At 45.9% G+C, this 23,891-nt stretch overlaps 1 protein-coding gene across 1 annotated transcript in view; it reads left to right on the forward strand.

The window, feature by feature from the left end:
* The window catches only part of LOC137410976 (uncharacterized), a 405,982-nt gene that overhangs the window by 260,888 nt on the left and 121,203 nt on the right, over positions 1–23,891 (forward strand). The window lies entirely within an intron of this gene.

Raw genomic sequence — 23,891 nt, forward strand, 5'->3', positions numbered from 1 at the left:
CAGGCTTTATTAAACTTGAATCAAGCAGGATCTAAGAAAGGAATACAAATACAACAAGAATATATTAACACAAACAGATTATGTACATTAAGCGAGGTAATACAATCAAGGAGATCTCGCGAGATCTTGGAGACGGTGGCAGGGGTTTTCGACGGTCCACACGGTCTCCACGTTTTTCAAAGTCAAGTCTGTTCACAATTGTATTTTGTCGAAACTGTATTTATCGTTCGGTGTGTGAACTTATAGTGTCCCCCTTGGAAGTTTCTCGGTGTTTATCCTTCATAAATTAATCGTTTGTTTGCCGTGTCGCGAGCAAGGCCTTGCAGCCTCAGGTTTCCCCCGTCGAAGGTTGTTCCTTCCTTCGCTGTTTTGCTAGCTTTTTTGATTTCCCCTTCTCCACCAAGTTTCACCAAACATCGACTATTTGTCTAACGTTGTAACCCCCACACCCCCCCCCACCCCCCAAAAACAAACAAAAAAAAACTTTTATTTCCCTTTCTCCTCGTGTGCTTTTGCCTCTGCCCACGTGCGCTGTCTCGCCCTGCCCCCATTTTCCCCTTGCCTTCCACCTTTTGCCCTGTTCAAGTGACTCGTGGTCGTCGCTCTAGGCTTCCTCTCCCCATTGGTATTTTTGTGAATTTAAGATTGTTCTTCACTGTTCTGTTTAAATATGTTTCAACTATCCCCTTCAGTGTTTTATTCAGTGGTTTATTACAACACGCTGTTTTTCTTCTTATTTAAAAGGCTCCTTTCAATTTCCTCTTCAACTCATTCCATTTCAAAAAAATATTCAATCTCATGATTCCAAATCACTCCATGCTCTAAATTCTCATTCATTCCATCCCTCCTCCATCGTTCTTAAACGAATCGCTAACTTGAAAATCACAACAAACCCAATTTGTTAGATATGTTCATCTTTCATTAATCATCCACTTTCTAAACTCCCCCCTTGCACCTCCCCTCCAAATCTCCTCCCCAACCATCCCTCCCAAATTCTCCCTCCTCCCACCTCCTTCTCAAAGCTGCCTCCTCCCCACTTCCTCTCCCTCCTATGTCACACCTCCACCTCCCCCAACCTTTTACTTTCCTCTGCCCCCCCTCAAACAAACTCTCACTGTGCCTCATTCCATCACCATCAAACCTTTCGTCCTCCTCATCCTTCCCTTTCTTGTAACTCTTCTGTAATCTCTGACACACTATCAACTGCTCTTCCTACATCCCCCTCTCACCCTTCATCTGACCCTACCCCTCCCCTCCCCTGTCCTGCACCCGATGCTCCCCCTCTCTCCTCACTAACGGTATGGACCTCAAACATCCGGGGCCTTCACTCAATCCTGATTGATCTCTCCATTCAGGTTGCTTCTGAAAATCCAGACTTGATCTGCTTAACAGAAACTTTCCTCCTTCAAGATGTCTCTGATTCCTTAATATTGTTGCGGATATGGGATTTGGCCTCCATCCATATCCGCTTGTAAATATTCCCCTATTTCCCCAATACTCCCCAACTATCCCCAATCCCCCATTCCCTAGTCCCATTGTCTGTAAACAACACTCTGTAGAACCGACCTTCCCCTTTTTCCCCCATTAAATGTCGTGCCCAGGCTCACCGCATCTCACGTAGACAACTATAGGACATCTTGCTAGTTATTCTTAGTCTATGTCAGTTAAGGACTCGTTTCCATTAATTCTGACTCTTCGTTGCACCAGAATGTGATTGTATGGCACCATTAGTAAGTTTAGGACCTCCCAATACCTCCCCGCATCTCTTCCTCATGGAACAACAACACCAACAACAACAACAGCGGGGGCGGCGCGGCGGCGGCACAGGGAGTGTGCGTCCTCACTCCGGCTTGGTTAGCCGCCATTGACCATGTGCTCCGACGGGGTTACCACGCAGGGGCTCACTGTCAGCTCCTCGTCAAGGGCGGAGCCCGGTAACCCCCCGCACCCAATAAGAAGCGGCGGACCGATTCCATCTGGGGCGGAGCTAACGAGCCGAGGGCGTGTCACTCCCCGCGGGGCATGCGCAGGAAGACGGAGGTGACGTCAGATGCGCCTGAGCTTGAAGAGAAACGGACGCCACCTCCAGCGCGACGATACCTACCCGCATCTCTGGACCGGACCGGGTCGATTCTGCCCCTGAGCCAAGGTGCACCTTGAGCTATCGACTGCCTGCCCTTCCTTGCCATCAATCCCTGTGTGAGTCAGTCTTGTCCCGTTTGTCTGTGGTCTGTCGGGAATAAGATAAGACCGTGTATAAGTGCCCATCTTACTGTGCTGTACCTCTGTGCCGTGTAATCTAAACGTTCTGCATAACCCATATTATATCCTCCTCCGGAGGTCTTGAGAACTGTACCCCTGGTGTCGTGTCATTTAACCCAGCCGTTGTGTCCTTTCCTTCATTGATTTAGCATAGCGCGATTCGGCCAACGTTCGAGTGTAATCGGGTAACTTGTGCGAACACGGCGGCCATTCCGCTCGGTCAAGCAACATCTAAGTCGTGTCCGTAACAATATCTCTTCCTGGTTACTCCCTCCTCCGGTACGACAGACCTGATCCTCGTCCTGGTGGTGGGGTGGCTATCTTTATCAAAAACTCTCTTCCTCACTCTCCCTGCACTGCCCTCTCTCCACCCCACCCACAGGAGTACCTCTGGCTATGGCTTCCTCTCCGCTCCCACCTTTTGTTCATATGTGTTCTGTACCGTCCTCCAAACAGTGATGACTCCATTTACATTTCTCTGACGGACAACATGGACCAACTTCTATCAACTCATCCAAACTCTCTCTTCCTCATATGTGGCGACTTCAACTGTCATCATGCCAGCTGGCTGGGTGTGGGTTCATCTCTCACCAGCCATGGCACCTCAGCAAAGGACTTCTGCGACTCATTGGGACTGACACAATCTGTCAATTTCCGACCCGGATCTCAGTCAATGGAGTATCTTCTCTTCTGGACTTGGTTATGACTAACTTCCCTGCAAATGTCTGCTGCTCTTCTTCTGCTCCAATCGGTTCTTCTGATCATGTGCTTGTTAAAGTGGACATCTCACTGGGCATTCTCAGAGAGCCTCCTCAGCGCCGACGAGTCTGGCATTTCACTCACGCCGACTGGCACGGTCTGCAAGCAGCCATCAATCAACTGGACTGGTCTCCCATCTCTAATGCCTCTGACATCAATTCTTCCTGGGAATTCTTCCAAAGCAAACTGCTCTCTCTCATGCACAGATTTATCCCATCTCGTCTTCAGTTGTCTTACCCTTCCTCCCGTCCATGGTACACTGAATCTTGTGGTGAGGCAGTTGCCCTGAAACAACTTGCCTTTGCGTCTTGGAAGGCAAATCCAACTGAAGGCAATCTCAGTTCCTTCCACCAAGCTCGAAACAAGTGTGTTTCTACCCTCAGGAGTGCCAGGAAGCACTATCTCTCCACACTCAAGATTGAACTCTCAACCTGTCTCCTTCCTCCAAATCCTGGTGGCGTCTGGTCAAATCCGTTTCTGGTGTTTGTTCCCCCTCCATCCCCTCCCTTACCTCAAATGGCTACACAGTTGACACCGCACGTGACAAAGCCGAATGCCTCAACTCTGTGTTTGCCTCAAAATCTTGTGTCCAAACCCATCTCTCTCTGTTCCCACCTTTCCCAGTCGAACCCAACTGCTCCTGGACTCTGTGTCCTTCTCTCCTGACAAGGTGGAGAAGTTTTTATCAAACCTCGACTCTGATTCTGCATCTGGACCAGATGGCATCAGCCCTCGGGTCCTAAAATCCTGCTCTGCCGCTCTATCTCACCCTCCCTCTGTTCTTTTCACCCTCTCTTTTGCTCAAGGTCATCTGCCAGCATCTTGGAAATCAGCAAACATTGCCGCTTTACACAAAAAAGGTGCAAAAACAGATCCTTGCAACTACAGACCAATCAGTCTGCTCCCAATTATCAGCAAAGTCATGGAATCCATCATTGCTTCAGATATCAAATCCTTCCACTTCTCCAATGGCTTGATCTCTGATCATCAATTTGGATTCAGACCAGGTCAATTATACTCTGGACATGTTGCTTCTGCTGTCTCAACAATGGATGGAGGTCCTCAATGCCAAACAGGAAATCAGAGCTGTCTCACTTGACATATCATGTGCCTTCGATACGGTCTGGCACCCAGCTCTGCTCACCAAACTCAGCTCCTATGGTATTCAGGGAAATCTCCACTCATGGCTTGTGGATTTCCTCTCTGGTCGTAGGCAACGTGTGGCCCTGAATGGATTTCTCTCATCTCCCCTTCCTGTTCTGGCTGGAGTTCCCCAAGGTAGTGTTCTGGGCCCTGTGCTATTTCTGGTCTTCATCAATGACCTCTCCGACTCTCTGGAAAATCCTCTCTATCTCTTTGCTGATGACTCCACTATCTGCCGCTCCATTCCTCATCCCTCAGATCGGCAGTCTGCAGCCTCCTCACTCTCTGCAGACCTGGACAAAATCACAGACTGGTCAAACAAGTGGAACATGTCTTTCAATCCTGACAAATCTCACACTCTTACAATCTCTCCGAAAGGACCGACTGGACAACCCTCCCATCTACTTTCTCAACAATCCTCTCCAAGAAGTTCTGTCGCTCAAGCTTTCGGGTCCTACTATCTGCCATGATCTTTCTTGGGAAAACCACATTTCCAAGCTGGCCTCCAAAGCCAGTCGCCGACTGGGCATCCTCCGTCGTGCGAAGTCCTTCCTTGGCACACCTGAGCTCCTCACCACATACAAGGCTTTCATCCGCAGCTCAATGGAATACTGTTCCCCCCTCTGGGCTGGTGCTCCTGCCTCACACCTTGCTCGGCTTCACGCTGTTGAGGCCAAAGCTTTCAGAATCATTGGAATCTCCTGCGATGTAGTCAACTCCGAGGGCCTTTCACTCACTCACCGCAGGCAGGTTGGTGGTCTTTCTGTCTTCTACCGACTCCTCTCTGGCCTTGCTCCCCCAGCTCTCTCTGTGCTCTGTCCCCCAATATTCCTTCAGGTCGCACAAGATCTGCCTGCAACCCTCTTATGATTAAACTGCCAAAGTCTAGGCTCTCTGCTCACCTTCACTCTTTCATTCCCCTTTTCTCCCACCTCTGGAACAAACTCCCCCACTCCCTTCAATCCCACTCCTCCCTCCAGGTCTTTAAAACAGCTGTTCACCACCATCTCTTATCTTCCCCCATCGAAAACCTTGATCTTTTCTACCCCGGTAATTCACCCCAGAGTCCTTGCAGTGTTCATATGTTTTATTCCTCTCCCACCTCCAGCCAAGTCCTCCCGATGTCCCTGCTCTCAAATGTTGTGTTTGTGTCCTTCCCCCTCTCTCCCCATCTTGACTGCCGCTCCCCTTGTTTTTTGTGTTTTGTGTGTCGGTTTGTCTTTTTGTGTGATTACTGCTAGCTCTTTCACGAGCCTCGATCTTGTATACAACAAAAAAAAAAAAAAATGCCATCTCGCAGAGTACTATCTCAATCTTACCAGCATGAACCATTGTCTGGCTTCAGCTCACAGCAGGACAAGTCTCGTACGAACATCCGCACAGCAAGAACTTAAATAGACGCAAGTCCCTGGAGGTCGATACCTTCAATTGCTCTTCTTCTTCACAATCGCCACAATCTTCCTGCTGGAAAATGTCCCTTCTCCTGGTGGCAAATCAGTCAAACTAAACACGAATATACTGTATAAGAGCGATGTCTGTGTGTGTCTGTCTGTGTTGCCATTTTTCTCAGAGATGGCTGAACGGATCTTCATCAAACTTTCAGAGGTTCATCAGTGAGTGCCTGGAGTGTTTGCCATCTGGCAAAAAAAACAAAAAATAAAAAATAAAAATCTATGACAAAAGAAAAAAGTCGTTTTTTTGGATTTTTTTTTTTTTTTTAGCCGCGTCGCAAGACACTGGTCATAGAGTGCCCTCTGCTGTTCTTCTTCTTCTTCTTCTTCTTCTTCTTGTTCTTGCAGAGAAGACAAAACCTCAAAGCTCCACCCATTCTGGGAACCATAGCTCCACCCATTGTGAGAGAGGCTTCATATAAACAAATATCCACCATTTTATTAACTCGCATAGCTTTGAGGCTTGTTTTGTAGGCCGTGGTGTCTTCCTCTCTCACACAGTTTTATTTCAAATCAAATTCGATATATCATTTCATTTTTCACAGTCGATAACATAGTTTTAGACTCGGTTGAAAAAAAACCGGAAGAAAATCCGATGAAAGTTGCCCTTTATAGAACGAAATGAATTCTCAAAGGCCTGTAACTTCAAGTCCATTGAGATATTTTTTTTTTAAATCGCGGCATGGTCAGTCATACTCCGCCCGAAATAACAGACGGGAAAATGCCGAGATATATTAAAAATTCGTCCATTTGATGACAATCGTCACGATGAAATATTTAATTTATACGTCGTCACAATAATGTGGCGAGAGGAGCATAGCTTCGTTCACGTGTCGCAACACATGGGAAATTGCCGAGATATATATATTTTAAATCGCGGCATGGTCAGTCATACACCGCCTGAAATAACAGACGGGAAAATGCCGAGATATATTAAAAATTCGTCGCCACACACGGGAAATTGCCGAGATATATTTTCACTTTGCACAAAAATAACATCAAGTAATCGAATCAATAGTAATGTCCTGTGCCTATAACATCGACGTTATAGGCACAGCTGCATCTAGGCATTGTGTAACATCGACGCGGCTTTTGTTTTAATTAAAACTTTTTGTACTTGTTTTTAATCGCTTGATCGTGCCTACGCCTTTTTAAAATTAATGACATTTATATACAAGTACACAGTCGCATAAATAAATACAAAAAAAATCACCAGACATTTGAATACAAATAAATCGAACAAATCCGGAAGTGAGCGAAGTTGGTAGTATGGCTTCTTCTTCTTCCTGATCGGCATCACAGGCGACTCAAAAACGTGATGAACGCCACATTCACCCACCATCATATGTATGAACCCCTTCCTCTCCTGTTTCCCCCTCCCCTCCCCTTCTCCCCCTTTGCTCCCCTTCCCCCCTCCCCTCACCTTCCCCCCTCCCCTATCCCCCCTCCCCCTTTCCCCCCCTGCCCCTCCCTTGCCCTTTCCCCCTCCCCCTCCCCTCCCCTTTCCCCCTCCCCCTCCCGTCCCCCTCCCCCTCCCCTCCCCTTTCCCCTCTCCCCCTCCCCTCCCCTTTCCCCCCTCCCCTCCCCTTTCCCCCCTCCCCCTCCCTCCCATTTCCCCCCTCCCCCTCCCCTCCCCCTTTCCCCCCTCCCCCTCCCCTCCCATTTCCCCCCTCCCCCTCCCCTCCCCTTTCCCCCCACTCCTCCTCCCCTCCCCTTTCCCCCCCCTCCCAACCCCCTTCCCCCCTCCCCCCTATTCCCCTCCCCTCCGCTTTCCTCAACCCGAATGAGGAAGATTTCGACATCAAACAAAATGCGCCATGCGAGTGATTACCGATGACAAAGCGAGTCATGCAGCTCCTGCAATCCCCTCTCGGATCCCACGGTTCCACAGAAAGCATGAGAAAATGCATCATCAGCTACATTGTCCTTGCCAGGGCGATATACGATGTTGTAGCCAAATTCCGCAAGATCATTGTGCCGCTTAGCGATTTTATTTTATTTTTTATTTTTTAATTTGTTTTTTTCCATTTTTTATTTTCTGGGAATGTTGATCCTCGAACATAAAAGCCACAGATCGCTGGTCTGTGATCAAATGAAAATGTTTCCCGAGGAGAAAGTGGTTCCATTAACGCAAGGCCTCCACGATGGCAAAGGCCTCTTTCTCAACAGACGAGTGGCACCTCTCACTGTGTGATAACGTTCTGGAGAAGAAGGCCACGGGTCGGCCCGACAGATTCAAGGTAGCCGCGATTGCGTACTCTGAGGCATCAGTCTCAACAACGAAGGGCACACTGTTATCAATTGATATTGCCACCGCTTGAGCAATATCCTTAATGAAATTGTGAAAAGCCATTCTGGCAGCTGAAGACAGCGGAAAATTTTTGCGTTCAACGAGAGGACGAATTTTCTCGGAATACTTCGGGATCCATTTGGAACAATGAGCGAACAGCCCCAGAGTTCGTCTCGGCGCGGCTACATCAGGAGGAGGTGGCATTTCTGATAGCAGTTGCAAACAGGACCCGTCATCGCGAATCGAGCTGTCTGAAATGGTATATCCCAAGAGATTGATAGTTTTAGCCGAGAACGTGCATTTGTCAGCATTGAGTGAGTTTGTACTTGCGAGCTACTTACTTCCATGAATCGTTTCAAGTTATTGTCGTGCTCATTCTGTGTTCGTTCACATACTGTGACCTCAAACACGTAAAGTCGTAAACAAAGGTGTCTGAGATTATATCGAGATACCATCTCATTGATGGCTTGTTGGTTGCACGAGACTCCATTTGTTACCCTGAAGGGTATACGATGAAACTGAAGGGTATCGTGGCTTTGAAGTGTTTTTTTAATTTAGTGTTTTGAGGCTGTGAGGTGTTTTTAATCTTATATATATATATATATATATATATATTGTTACGGATCTCGGGGGTCGGCGCTCCCCTTATCAAGGGGGGGATTAATCCCCTTGTCTTTTTCGCTGGCCGTCCCGAGTCCTGGAAGCTATACCGTCCTTCCCGCCACGGCATTAGGTAGGGTTTGCGAGGCCTAGGGATTCGCTGCTACCTAAGTACTAACGCCAGCCAGAAACGAGGGAATAACTCCCGCTTGAACCACGGATGTGATGGAAAATGCCGAGTGGTTAGCAATCCGCGATCCGAGCTGTTAACAATGAGACTAAACCCGATTCTGAGCGGTTTCGATCATGTCACGTTTACCCAATGGAAGAAAGGATGGATGCGATCGGATGGAGAGGAAACCAGAAGGGAGGAAGAGCAAAGATGGGTTTATTCACAAATATACAAGAGAAGAGGAAACGAAAGGATGTACAAGAGAGGAAGAAGAAGAAGCAGGAGGACACAGGGCAGTCTTATTGCAGTCTTAACTGAGGACCCCAGACAAACATACACACTCACATGGGGATTGTAGCTGGTAGGTGGTCAGGTAGGGTGTCCGGTGATGAGATCCAGGCTCCAGGTGAGGCTCCAGACCAGCGGGCGAAACCCGGCAGGCAGCTCCGCGTATCTTGGAACGCGACCGGACCTTACATATAGTGGGGGGGGGGGGGGGGGGGGGAAGCTGGTGTCCTTCAGCGTACATAATTTGTGCACACTCGTGCTACACGCCACCTCTCCCAAGTTCTCTTATCAGCGCCAGCGAGCGAATCCTCTCCCAAATGTGCGCTCCATATCAGTCTTTTGAAGCAACCAGCGCTCCCAACAGGTAGTCCCTTTGCAATGCACTCTCCCGACCAAGTCCGTCAAAGGGCTTTGCGTTCGCGCTTATATAATGCGCCACGCGATCACTACGCGGGCCTCAAAGCCGCGCCTGTCGGTGATGTTACATCAGCCCTGGTTGGCTGGTGAGGGCTTACCGGCCACGCCTTTGACGGCTGGTTGACATGCCACACCTTCTTCTTGGCGTTCCGCCCCCTTTTTCCTCGGCCCTGACTGCATGGCTTATGGCGGCTCTTGAGCGAACGCAAAGGCACCGACTGTAGGGGCGCGTAATGGCGTCGCTTGGAGAGGGAGGTCGCAAAATGGACGGAATGGGGACCTACTCTTATTTTATCGACGCAACGCAGATTCAACGATTGGAAACACGGCCTTATCTAAAACACATAATAATGAAATAACTGAGATTCTATGGTGGCCTCCGTGTTGCTTGTGGACTAACTAGGGGTGCAACCTTTAACCTTTTAATAATGGGATATTTACAAGAGTTTATATACAAGTGTGGGTTCTAAAACCGCAACACTGCACCCCCCACCCCTCCCCCCCTTTTTCCAGGCTCGGCCCGAGCTGAAACAAAAGGGCTATCTTTTAACTTAGTGTGACACTTAGGTGTGGTTACCCTCTACTTTTAACCTCACCCTGAGTGCGACAGTTTTAACACCAGATATGTCCCACCTGCTGCGTTGCCTCCTATCTAACCTACTCATGCCCACAATTCACCGAATTACGGAATTATTCTCAAACTAAACATTTAACCGGTGGGGAGCATTATTTACAATACACTAATTATTTACACTGTCACCCAGGACCTGTCTTTTGTGGGGAAAAGAGAAGATGTTTTGAGAAGGGGAAAATGCCATTGCCATGTACTGCACCGATACACCATACCATATGTACCCATTAAATGAATGCACCATAATAAGAAAAATGCACCAACAAGCACCATAAAAGCACCATCCATGAAAAAGGCACAAAACACATTTTAATAATAATAAATGGTGTCTTCTTCTTCTGTTCTCTGCTGGGCCGATGTTTCTGGGTGTCTTCTTGCTTGATGATTATTTAATAAAAAGGGCACACACGGCGTCCGCATTTTATTATTTGTATGGCCAGCAGGGCCAACTCAGGTGGTCCACTGCTGGGCATAGATGCCACTTAAAACAGTGGTCCGCAAGCCAGACACCGCTTCCAGCAATGGGTTGTCCCAACAGAGGTGCCAGGCCACAGCGCGTGTGCTCCATAGGTGCCAGGCCACAGAACGTGTGGTCCATATGTGCCAGGCCACAGAACGTGTGGTCCATAGGGTGTACTGGTGCAGGCAGGCAGGCAGCAAAGGTGCAGGCAGCAAGATTCCGGACACCTACACACTCCCCTCGGACAAAAGACCATGGTCCATGAGTGGGAAGGCAGACAAAGCAGAGATTATCGGGGGGGGGGGGGGGGGGCAAGGGCGCAAGGGTACAAATCAACAACAACAACAACAACAACAACATGCATTTTAAAGGCCATTTTCCCTGCAAGAGCGGGGGTTAGCCTTGCGGTCCCCATGACAATCTTCTCCATTTTGCCCTATTTTCTGCATCTCTCCTTGTTAACCCCCTTGCCCGCATTTCTTCTTCCACCATCTTCAGCCAAGTCTTTCTCGGTCTTCCCCGTCCTCTACTTCCTTCTACATTCATTTCCATCACTCTTCTCAACCAGTCACTTTCATCCTTCCTCAACACATGACCAAACCATCTCAACCTGTTCCTCTTCACAGCATCAATCACAGGCTCTATTCCCATCATCTTTCGCAATTCATCATTTGTCTTCCTCTCTCTCAACGACACTCCGCACATCCGTCGAACCATTCGCATTTCCACCCTTTCCAACCTTCGTTGCTGCTCTACGTTCATTACCCATGTCTCGCTCCCATAAATCATAACACTTCTCACACATGCAGCATACACCTTTCCCTTCAGCTTCAACGACACTCCCCTCATCATCAGCATGCCACTCAGTTCCTGAAACTTCTTCCATGCACATCTCACTCGAGCAACCGTTGCCGGGTCTGATCCACCTTCTCCATTCAGCATGTCTCCGAGGTAGCAAAATGTTTTCACACCTTCCAGCTTCACGCCTTCTCCAAGATCCAACTCAACATTTCCTCCATCTGCAGCTCCCTCTGTGCACACCTTACATTTGAATGGAGCTGCCACACTGGTTAATGACGCTCTCAGACCACTACATTTTTGATGAACCCACTCAGCGCACATTGTACATTGAATGGAGTTCACTCCGACACCCTTCCTACACACAGCACAGGGCCACTTCCCAGTTCTTTCCACCTCACCACATGCTTTACCACTTGCCATCACCTTTGTCTTTCCGATATTCACCTTCAGACCTTTTGTCTCCATACATTCCTTCCACGTGTTCATCTTTTCCTTCAGTCCATCCATACTTTCCGCAATCAACACCAGATCATCTGCATACAACAACTCCCATGGTAAACCCTCCTTTACGTTCTGAGCCAGCACCTCCATCACAGCTACAAATAGTAGTGGACTTGGTACCGACCCCTGATACACTCCCACCTTCACCTCAAACTCACCACTGTTCCCGTCCTTCGTCCTTACAGCTGTGCGCGCTCTTTTGTACATTGCCATCACTACTCTGATCAACCATTCCTCCACTCCTAACTTCCTCAATGCCCATGTCAATACTTTGCGTGGAACCTGATCGAATGCTTTCTCCAGATCAACAAACCCAAGAAACAACTTCTTCCTCTTCTCCATGTACTTCTCCTGCAACTGCCTCACAATGAAAAGTGCGTCTATCATTCCTCTTCCTGGCATAAATCCAAACTGCATTTTGTTGATCTTCACCTTCTTCCTTATCCTCCTCTCCAACACCCTTTCCAATACCTTCATTCAATGCTCCAATAACTTTATCGCTTGGTACGAGCCACACTCCAGAGGGTCACCTTTGCCCTTGTATAGAGGGACGAGGGTACTCAGTTCCCAATCCATTGGAATGCGGCCTTCTTTCACCACCAGATTACAGATCTCTGTCATTCTCTTCACGCCCCAACTTCCTGCTGCCTTCAACATATCTCCCACTACTCCCGCCAGCCCTCCCGCTTTTCTACTCTTCATTGCTTTTATCGCTTCCTCAACGTCCTTCTCAGTTATCTTCTCTGCCGGTCCTAAAACTGGGTTACTCTCTATGTTGCCATCCCATTCGTTCTCTGTATTCAACAGCATTTCCATATATATTTTCCATCTTCCTTTAATTCCGTCTGGGTCCACAACGATTTGTCCCACTTCATCCTTCAAGCAACTCACCCCCATCACATCACACCTCTCTTTCGCTGTCTGCTTTGCAATCCTGAATACCGCTCTCTGACCCTCTTCCGAATCCAAGCGTTCTCCGACCATTTTCCTGCATGCTTCCTGCGCCTTTGCTACCTCTTTCTTTGCAGCCTGCTTGGCTGCCTTATAACTTTCATGCTCTGCTTTTTCTGCTCCCGTACCCTCCGCCTTCTGCCACTCCTTGAACTTCTTCCTCTTCTCGTCGATCTTCTTTCAACTTCATCATCCCACCACCATGTTTCCGAGTGCCTCGGTGGTCCTTTTGTCCATCCACATACCTCACCAACGGCTCCCAACAGACTATCTTTCATTGACATCCAACCACGTTCAAGCTCAACCACATCATCCTCTACCCTACTCAGCCTCTCTTTTAATGCATCCCTTACTGTCACCTCTTTCAACCTCCTCACCTTCATTCTCGGTTGGTACTTCACCCGCCGAGCTCTCCTCGCACCTTTCACCCTTATGTCGCAGACAACCAAGTGGTGCTGTGAAACAGCCTCCTCCCCCGGGATCACCTTTGTGTCCCGGAGGTGCCCCCTATCTCGCCTACGCACCATCAGATAGTCAACGGTTGTCGTCGACCCACCTGACGTGTATGTAACAAGCTTATTATCCCCTTTCTGGAACTGAGTATTACAAATCAAAAATCAGCTCCATCAGCAAACTCCAAAATCCTTTCACCTTATACATTTCTCACACCATATCCGTAACCCCCATGAACTCCCTCAAAACCGTCCATACTCCTTCCCACATGCCCATTTAGGTCTCCTCCTTCCACAACAACTTCCTCATCTTTCACGTTTTCCATCAGCTTCTCTATCGCACACCAGAACTTGTTCTTCTCTTCATCGCTCCGACCAACCTGCGGAGCATATCCCGAGATGACGTTCACCAAGAGCTTTCCAATCATCATTTTCACCATCATCAACCTATCACTCACTCCAATCACACTCACCACCCGATCTACAAACTCCTCAAAAAACAGGACACCAACACCTTTCAAGCCCTCCGGACACCCTTGCCACACAAACTTGTATTTCTGTCCCTGCCTACCCTTCAACATTCTCACACCATTTCCCTTCCATCTCGTCTCTTGCACACAACTTATGTCCACTCTTCTTCTGACCAATACTTCCACCACTTCTCCTGATCTCCCTGTCATTGTCCCGACATTCCATGTCCCAAACCTCAGAAACCGATCTCCACTTCGGGCTGTACCCTGTCCATATGTAGTTGTAATTGTCATGGTTCTCTTTTTTGAGGCAATATTTTTATCGCTGGATGCCCTTCCTGACGCCAACCCTCTTTGTCGCCTCTTACGACACGCAGGGATACGGTGTACCTATTCTAACCAGGGTACACACCGGGAAACAGTACACCGGGAAAACACGTTTTTAAGCATGAACCTTTAAAACCTAGCTCCTCCCTCATTTTTGATCCAATCGAGGGGAAACTTCATAGATCTGTTCAGCATGTCAGTCCACTAAAATGTCCTTTTGCAATTTGCGTTACGTCATGTGGTTTGGCAGATATAGTTAATTCAACGAAAATATTTTTAAAAATGGATATCTCTTGCATCGCTTTATTGATCGACGTGAAACTTCATACTATAGGAGAAGTCATAAAATGAAACAAGTGTGCAAAATTTCAAGATGATTGGATGTACGGTCTGGAAGCGAGAAGTTGTTATTGCGTGAAGAAGAAGAGGCTTCGAATGTGCAGATTTAATTATTTATCACATGTACAGACTGAAGGCATTTAAACATTTATGAAGGCATAAAAACTTTAAAAAATATACTGAACCTATATTTTCAGGGACAAGGAATCCAATGAAAGTATCAAATTAGTGCTATGGGGAATGGTAAGATACGAATCAAAGGTTTTGAATTGCAAAATACTGTCTTTATATACGCGATAAGTTGCATAATCAAATACATGTTATCATTTTGTACAGGCAGTTAATAACATCAAAATGTGTCACAATAATTCATATCACCAAACATACACAGGCAGTACGCAAAATCATATGCACACATGCAGTCAATGGCATCAAATATACATGATTACAGAATATGCCATTTAGAGTTCGTCATCACTGTCTGATTATGTCTGAAGTCTGTCACCAATGGATTCCTCGTACCTGAAAACATAGGCTTAGTATATTTTTAAAAGTTTTTAGGGTAATTAGAGGCAGAAATAGAGCAAAATATGTATTTTTATGGCGGCCATTTTGAAAATCCGCAAATGTAAACACCGCAAATGTAAACATTGATTTTCAGATTTTCCATGTAATAACGTTTCCAAAAATGTATAGGTTTGCTAATCTACCATGATTTTGAACGAAAAAACATAATGAACCTGACTAAAACCTAAAAAAGTGAATCGCAGAAAAGACAATGATATCGTCAAAATTATGTTTGATAACAAAGGGGTGGAAATGATAAATATCGAGAAAATACTTCAACAAAAGGAAGTGTGAAGTAAACTTCCAGAAACAATACAACAGAGAGAGCGACCAAGAGTTGTGTACACTTTAGGAAATTCAATTTGGGGAAAGATCTTCAACTCCAAGGACACTGTTCAATCTATAGACTTAGAGGAATGGTTAAATAACACACATCATTGGAATTGTGAACATTCCGCATTCAAAGATCCACATCATAAACACGTCATCACAGGTGATCTCAGAATAGTGAAAGATAAAAGATTACGTGCATTACTTACAAAAGGACCAAATTATAGAGAAAATAAACTGGAATAAAGCAATGGAACTTCCAATGATGGGACTGGGTGAATGGATGAGAGAACAAATTGATAAACATAAAGTACCAAACACACAAATGGCTTTATTATGTAGTAGAGAGGAGGTAGAGAAACATGTGAAAAGGAGAATTATTGATTTGAAAAGAAAGTTCGAATCAATAATCCAGAGGCACGTGATTGCTTAAGGCAGCTTCAAACACAATATGTTATTGTTCCAATTGACGAAGCAAATAATAATATTGCATTTGTATGTAAAACATTCTATATTCAAACACTTTTGGAAGAATTGGGCCGAGACACAGGAATTTCAAAGACCTACAAAATAAATAACGATAACAAAACAGACTTGATACAACACCATACAAATCACTCAACGGTGAGAAGACTGTTAGTTCCGGATAAACACTGTAAATTACCATTCATTTACTGGATCCCAAAAATGCACAAACTCCTTTGTAAGATGAGGTTCATCATCGCAAGTAGAGAATGTAGTTTGAAACCTTTGTCGGGCAGTATGACAGCGGCAATGAAACGAATCTATAAATGTTTAAAAAACGACCATGAAAAAGTGAAGTTTTATCCTGGTATGAAGAAATTCTGCATCATTGATAATTCCAAACCGGTAATCGACAGTATCCATAACATTAATAACAAGGGTAAGGCAATATGTCTTTCAACTTTTGATTTTTCCACATTGTACACAAACATTCCACATGCCACGCTAGTAACCGCATTGGACAGAGCAATAGATAAAGCATTTGCAGGAGGTAATAAAGTATACATTAATGTGTATCAAAATAGAGCACACTGGTCTGTAAAGGATAATCAATATTCTTCCAGTTTTTTCAAAAAGCAAACTCCAAGAAAGTATTCGATTTCTGCTAAACAACAGTTTCTTTACATTTGGCAACAAGATACTCCAGCAGACAGTGGGCATACCCATGGGTTCAGATCCCAAGATACTCCAGCAGACAGTGAGCATACCCATGGGCTCAGATCCAGCCCCTTTCTTTGCAAATTTGCTTCTGCACATGTACGAGTTTGATTGGGTCCAGAACATGTGCAGGAATAAATTAACAACTGCACGAAGATGTGGAAACATCTTCAGGTTTATTGATGATTTCTTTGCAATTAATGATGGATTTATATTTGAGCAGCTTTATGATGACATACAGTCAAGTGAAAAAGTAAGTACACCCCATGTAAAGTTTTGACTTTTTCAACATATTTCAACATGCAGCTATTTGATCTTCATTTCAACAATATTGATAGATAAAGGTGATATAATATAACAAATATCATGAAACATTTACATTTTGTCGTCCATTGTATAATTTAAATAAACATAAATGCAAATTTTGCATGTGGAAAAAGTAAGTACACCCCTACATTTATCATGACTTCAAATACCTAAAATTTGAATCAGGTGCACCAGCTCAGGTGCAAATGATTAGAACATCATCAGAGAGGATCTTGGAGGAACCTATCTTATTTAAACCTCAAACATTTAGTTTGGTTTGCTCTTTGTTGTTGAAGTGTGTGGCGTCACCATGCCGAGATCAAAAGAGCTCTCTGAGGCCTTCAGAAAGAAGGTTAGAGATATCTATGAGTCTGGGAAGGGATTTAAAAAGATCTCCAAACAATTTGAAATCAATCATTCGACTGTCCGGAAGATCATCTACAAGTGGAGAAGATTCCAAACAACTGCCAACTTGTTCAGGCAAGGCCACCCCAGGACGTTCAGCCCGAGAGCAGACCGCAAGATGCTGAAAGAGGTCTCAAAGAACCCCAGAATGTCATCACGGGACCTGCAGGTAGCTCTTGCCACTGTGGATGTCAAAGTGCACGAGTCTACCATTAGAAAGAGGCTGCACAAATTTGATCTACATGGGAGGTGTGCCAGGAGGAAACCTTTGCTGTCCAGAAAGAACATCAGCGCAAGACTAAAGTTTGCCAATGAACATCTAGGCAAAGACCAGCACTTCTGGAACAATGTGCTCTGGACAGATGAGTCAAAGGTAGGGCTATTTGGCCACAGTAACAGAAGACATGTTTGGCGAAAACCAAAGACAGCATTTGACCACAAGAACATGATACCAACTGTAAAGCATGGTGGTGGAAATATTATGGTTTGGGGCAGCTTTGCTGCATCAGGGCCTGGGCAGCTCACTATCACAGAATCCAGTATGAATTCTTCATTGTACCAGAGGGTGCTTGAGGATAATGTGAGGCCATCTGTCGGAAAGTTGAAGCTCAACCAAAGGTGGACCTTGCAACATGACAATGACCCTAAACTTACCAGTAAATCTACCAAGGAATGGCTGAAAATAAAGAAATGGAGGGCTCTGGAATGGCCAAGTCAAAGCCCGGATCTAAATCCCATCGAGATGTTGTGGCGGGGATTTGAAACGAGCTGTGCAAGCAAGAAACCCCTCAAACATCGCACAGCTGAAAGAATTCTGCATGTAGGAGTGGGCAAAAATTTCTCCCAGTCGATGTCAGAGACTGGTAGACAGTTATAAGAAACGCCTACTTGTTGTTTCTGCCAAAGGGGGCAATACCACCTATAAGAGCCAAGGGTGCACTTACTTTTTCCACTTGCGAAATTTGCATTTATGTTTATTTAAATTATACAATGGACTACAAAGCTTTATCCCGGTGTGTACCCTGGTTAGAATAGGTACACCGTATCCCTGCATGTCGTAAGAGGCGACTAAGAGGGTTGGCGTCAGGAAGGGCATCCGGCCATAAAACATTGCCTCAAAAAGAGAACCCTGACAATTACAAATACATATGGGCAGGGTACAGCCTGAAGTGGAGATCGATTTCTGAGGTTTGGGACATGGAATGTCGGGACAATGACAGGGAGATCAGGAGAAGTGGTGGAAGTATTGGTCAGAAGAAGAGTGGACATATGTTGTGTGCAAGAGACGAGATGGAAGGGAAGTGGTGTGAGAATGGTGATGGGTAGGCAGGGACAGAAATACAAGTTTGTTTGGCAAGGGTGCCCGGAGGGTGTGAATGGTGTTGGTGTCCTGTTTTCTGAGGAGTTTGTAGACAGGGTGGTGAGTGTGACTAGAGTGAGTGATAGGTTGATGATGGTGAAAATGATGATTGGAAAGCTCTTGGTGAACGTCATCTCGGGATATGCTCCGCAGGTTGGTCGGAGCGATGAAGAGAAGGACAAGTTCTGGTGTGCGATCGAGAAGCTGATGGAAAACGCGACAGATGAGGAAGTTGTTGTGATGGGCGTTGACCTAAATGGAGATGTGGGAAGGAGTATGGACGGTTTTGAGGGAGTTCCTGGGGGTTACGGATATGGTGTGAGAAATGGAGAAGGTGAAAGGATTTTGGAGTTTGCTGATGGAGCTGATTTGTTGATTTGTAATACTCAGTTCCAGAAAGGGGATAATAAGCTTGTTACATACACGTGAGGTGGGTCGACGACAACCGTTGACGACCTGATGGTGCGTAGGCGAGATAGGGGGCGCCTCCGGGACACAAAGGTGATCCCGGGGGAGGAGGCTGTTTCACAGCACCACTTGGTTGTCTGCGCCAAAGGTGCAAGGAGAGCTCGGCGGGTGAAGTACCAACCGAGAATGAAGGTGTGGAGGTTGAAAGAGGTGACAGTAAGGGGGGCATTAAAAGAGAGGCTGAGTAGGGTAGAGGATGATGTGGTTGAGCTTGAACGTGGTTGGATGTCAATGTAAGATAGTCTGTTGGGAGCCGTTGGTGAGGTATGTGGATGTACAAAAGGACCACCGAGGCACTCGGAAACATGGTGGTGGGATAATGAAGTTGGAAAGAGGATTGACGAGAAGAGGAAAAAGTTCAAGGAGTGGCAGAAGGCGAAGCGTACGGGAGAAGAAAAAGCAGAGCATGAAAGTTATAAGGCAGCCAAGAAGGCTGCAAAGAAAGAGGTGGCAAAGGCGCAGGAGGCATGTAGGAAAATGTTCGGAGAACGCTTGGATTCGGAAGAGGGTCAGAGAGCGGTATTCAGGATTGCAAAGCAGATAGCGAAAGAGAGGTGTGATGTGATGGGGGTGAGTTGCTTGAAGGATGAAGTGGGGACAAATCGTTGTGGACCCAGGTGGAATTAAAGGAAGATGGAAAAGATATATGGGAATGCTGTTGAATACAGAGAATGAATGGGATGGCAACATAGAGAGTAACCCAGTTTTAGGACCGGCAGAGAAGATAACTGAGAAGGAAGTTGAGGAAGCGATAAAAGCAATGAAGAGTAGAAAAGCGGGAGGGCCGACGGGAGTTGTGGGAGATATGTTGAAGGCAGCAGTAAGTTGGGGTGTGAAGAGAATGACAGAGATCTGTAATCTGGTGGTGAAAGGAGGCCGCATTCCAGTGGATTGGGAACTGAGTACCCTCGTCCCTCTATACAAGGGGAAAGGTGACCCGCTGGAGTGTGGCTCGTACCGAGCGTTAAAGTTATTGGAGCATGGAACGAAGGTATTGGAAAGGGCGTTGGAGAGGAGGATAAGGAAGAAGGTGAAGATCGATGAAAGGCAGTTTGTTTGGATTTATGCCAGGAAGGGGAACGACAGACGCGCTCTTTATTGTGAGGCAGTTGCAGGAGAAGTACATGGAGAAGAGGAAGAAGTTGTTTCTTGGGTTTGTTGATCTGGAGAAAGCATTCGATCAGGTTCCACGCAAAGTATTGACATGGGCATTGAGGAAGTTAGAAGTGGAGGAATGGTTGATCAGAGTAGTGATGGCAATGTACAAAAGAGCGCGCACAGCTGTAAGGACGGGAACAGTGGTGAGTTTGAGGTGAAGGTGGGAGTGCATCAGGGGTCGGTACTAAGTCAACTACTATTTGTAGCTGTGATGGAGGTGCTGGCTCAGAACGTAAAGGAGGGTTTACCGTTGGAGTTGTTGTACGCAGATGATCTGGTGTTGATTGCGGAAAGTATGGATGGACTGAAGGAAAAGATGAACAAGTGGAAGGAATGTATGGAGACAAAAGGTCTGAAGGTGATGTTACGTGCTCCTCCCCGACCCCCTCGTCGCGGTGTACCTCCGAGCCCCGAGTGGAGTTGCGGCAGAAAAATGTGTTATTCGTTATGTCAAAGATCAATGGTGAAGCCACACCAATTATTGTTACTCACAAACAAATATTGTATTAAGATCACACAAGAATAACAGTACAACAATAATATGAATCAAAAGTACAATCAATATCCTATGATGGTACCATCAGTTTTGTAATATATAACTCACTGTGCTCCAAGTGAGTGAAACAAGAACATCCCCAATGTCTCCAATCCCCGGCTTCAAGCCAAAGTCGATCCGCTCCAGCGACCGACAGATCAATGTCCAATCGAGACCAGAATCCCGTTGGGTAGGCAGGTACAGTCTTGCTGCCAAAGCTGTGCAAAGGCGCCCTCCAGGCGACTGGGAAATCCAAAGGCGCCCTCCAGGCGACTGGGATATCACACCCTCGGGTATGGACGTTCCAAGGCTCATAGTCGGCGAACCTCCGATTTACCTTCAAAATCCGCGTTGCACACACACACACACACCAGATATGTCTGAATGCGGTGAAAACAGTCGAAGGGAGATGAAACCTTGAGCGTTTGCCTGCTCCTCCACCTGGCATCCGTGACTGCCTGGGTTCGTCACAGGTCCCGCATCCCTGCGCAGGAAAACAAGCATTGGCGCCAAGTCTGTTAACCCACCAGCCGCTGAACGTGAAGCGAGCAGGCCCTCGCTCTTTCCTCGCTGTCCGCTCCACAAAGCACAGAGGTGAAACAAGAGACGGATGCGGTTATCCGCCCCAGAATCGGATAACCCCAAATCGGAATTGGAATGGCCTCCACGATGTAAAAAAAACAAACAAAAAAAACATTGGGGGGTAATTTAGCATTGTTTTTTTTGTTTTTTGCATTGGTGGATTTTTGTAAAACAAATAAAGTACTGTATTGCACAGTACCTTTAATATTGTTGAGTTTATGGGGGGTAGGTGAAAGAATACAATAGGAAAGGTAGCACTGCATAGGAAGTAGCATGGACTGTGGATGTGTTTGAGAAATCTTGATGTACAGTGTGTGGGGAAGCTGCAGCATGAGGTTGTTCAATGGTTCTTCACACAGGGGGGTTGGGGAGTGAAGCAGTGCTAATTGGTGCAACGATTAAGGTTGGTTTTCCCCAGTGGGTGATTTACCCTGTGATCAATCCCTAACATTTTACAAGCCAAGCTATGTCTGCCCCATGAACACATGAACAAAGATAAGAGATGGTGGTGAACAGCTGTTTTAAAGACCTGGAGGGAGGAGTAGGATTCAACAGAGTGAGGGAGTTTATTCCAGAGGCAAGAAAAAGAGGAATGAAATGGTGAAAGGAGTCGAGGAAACTAGTGAAAACTCTACTTCCAGCAGAAAGGACTCTCGGAGCACGAAGCAGAGTCTGTGCATGAGGAGAAGGGAACACGGGCCGTGCTCACCTCCCGCCTTGTGACCGTGTGCTTTTTGGCTTGCGGCATTTTCCGTGTCGCCATCTTCCCTCCTGTGGTTTCAAGCATCATCACTGCCCACCGCCTAAAATGACCATTTACACACCGATAAGTACCGGCCGGCCAAGGGGAACATTTAATTTTTATTTCGTCTTTCCCCTGTGTTCGTATTTGTGACATTGTCAGGAGACGTCTCGGTTAGGAAATTAATTTACCTCAGTTTTTTTTTTGACATTATCACCCATTGCTTTATTTTCATTAAATTCATTATTGTTGTATTTTTATTTGTCGTGTTTCTTTGTTCATGGGTTCGGGAATAAACCCGTGTTTTTTTCGTTCAGCTAATCTTCTCGCAGCCTTCCATCTCACCTGCGCCAGAGCCGTCATTTTTGGTCTGACCCCTCGGGAGTAAAAAAAATCTGTTTTGGCTATCCGTAACCAGTGATCTTAATTGCCGGCGACGCGACAATATTCTATTTCAAAATTGATATTTTCTCCGTTGTCCAAAACAGCGAAATACTACAACGGCACTCGGTCGAGCGCATACTGCCGCCAGGCTGAACAGTTTACGCCTTTGTATCCATTGACAGGGCAGGATCTGGATTCGGACCTGAAGTAAAATTGAATGGGCTTCTTGTCACCTGACCAACCCATCCCCCAAGTTTTGTCCTAACTCCTCCACAACTTTTTTAAATTTCATGTTATAATGTCGCTTTTCACCCAATCTCTCAATTGTGATGAATTGCTCAAAAAATTAAATAATTATCCAATCTGAAGCCATATTCAGATCTTCATCAAAATCGAATCGATTTGGTCTTGTCACACACCCAACCTGTCCACCAAGTTTCGTCCATAACTTTTTGAGATATGGTGCGATATATCGTTTTTGGCGCGATCTCCCAATAGTAAAATAATCACTTTTAAAATTTGACGAGCCGGATCCGGATCCAGATCTTCAACAAAATCTAATCATTTCGTCCTTGTCACATGCTCTCCCTCTCTGCTAAATTTCGTCCGAATCACAAACAAAGACAGACAGATTGAAAAATCATTCAGAGTGACACTTGGCAAAAGAGAACACAGGAGAATGGCACCCAGTAAAGCATCCTTTTGACCTCAAAAATATTCGTTGGCTAAATTAAGTTTGCTGATATGAAAATCCTATTGAAATTTCAAGTCAATCGGATGAAAATTGAGGATTTTGGAAATCTGGCAAGGTTGTTAATCTTAGGCCAAGGTTGACCTTTTGGCCTATGCTTATCTCAAAATTTGTTGGTAGTTGATTTCAGTTAGCTGATACGATAAATCAACATCAGCCGAATTTCTAAAATTGTAAATTTTCATCCGATTAACTTTAAAATTTGAAGACAATTTGCATATCGGGTCACAGAATTCAACCACCATTTATTTGTGAGGTCAAAAGGATGCTATACTGAGTGCCATTCTGGTTTGTTCTGTTTTGCCAAGTGTCGATCGATGAGTGATTTTTCATTTCTCTGTTTGTTTGATTGTCCGCATGGAATAAATATGATTTTCTCTGCAACCGTTCGTCCGATTGACAGGAAATTTTCACCATGGTGCGCCTCCTCCTGTATAATTTTTTAAATGATACTTCTGACCTCATAGGTCGCGTGGTCCGGACGCTATCTTGGAAAAAAAAATGAAGAACTTTTCACCTCTATGTCTCCAAAAGTGCTGCACAGATAAAATTTAGACATGGCTTTTTGTAAATAACCATGAGGAATAACATATTGTTACGTTTATGGGGGTAGCTCATGGAATACCTTAGTCCATGTAGATTGTACAGGGGGGTGTGCTCCGTATGCCATGTAGAAACCTTCCTGTAACAAAGTAGGCCCGCATGTCCGTTAAGATCGTAGATGTGTCCATGCGAGGGGTGGAGCTATGCGAATTCATTAGGGTTTGAGGAATAATTCTCTGCATGTAAATTGCCTCTCGTTTTTCC

Source organism: Myxine glutinosa, chromosome 5, assembly GCF_964187855.1.
Source record: "Myxine glutinosa chromosome 5, kmMyxGlut1.1, whole genome shotgun sequence".
Classification (NCBI taxonomy): domain Eukaryota; kingdom Metazoa; phylum Chordata; class Myxini; order Myxiniformes; family Myxinidae; genus Myxine; species Myxine glutinosa.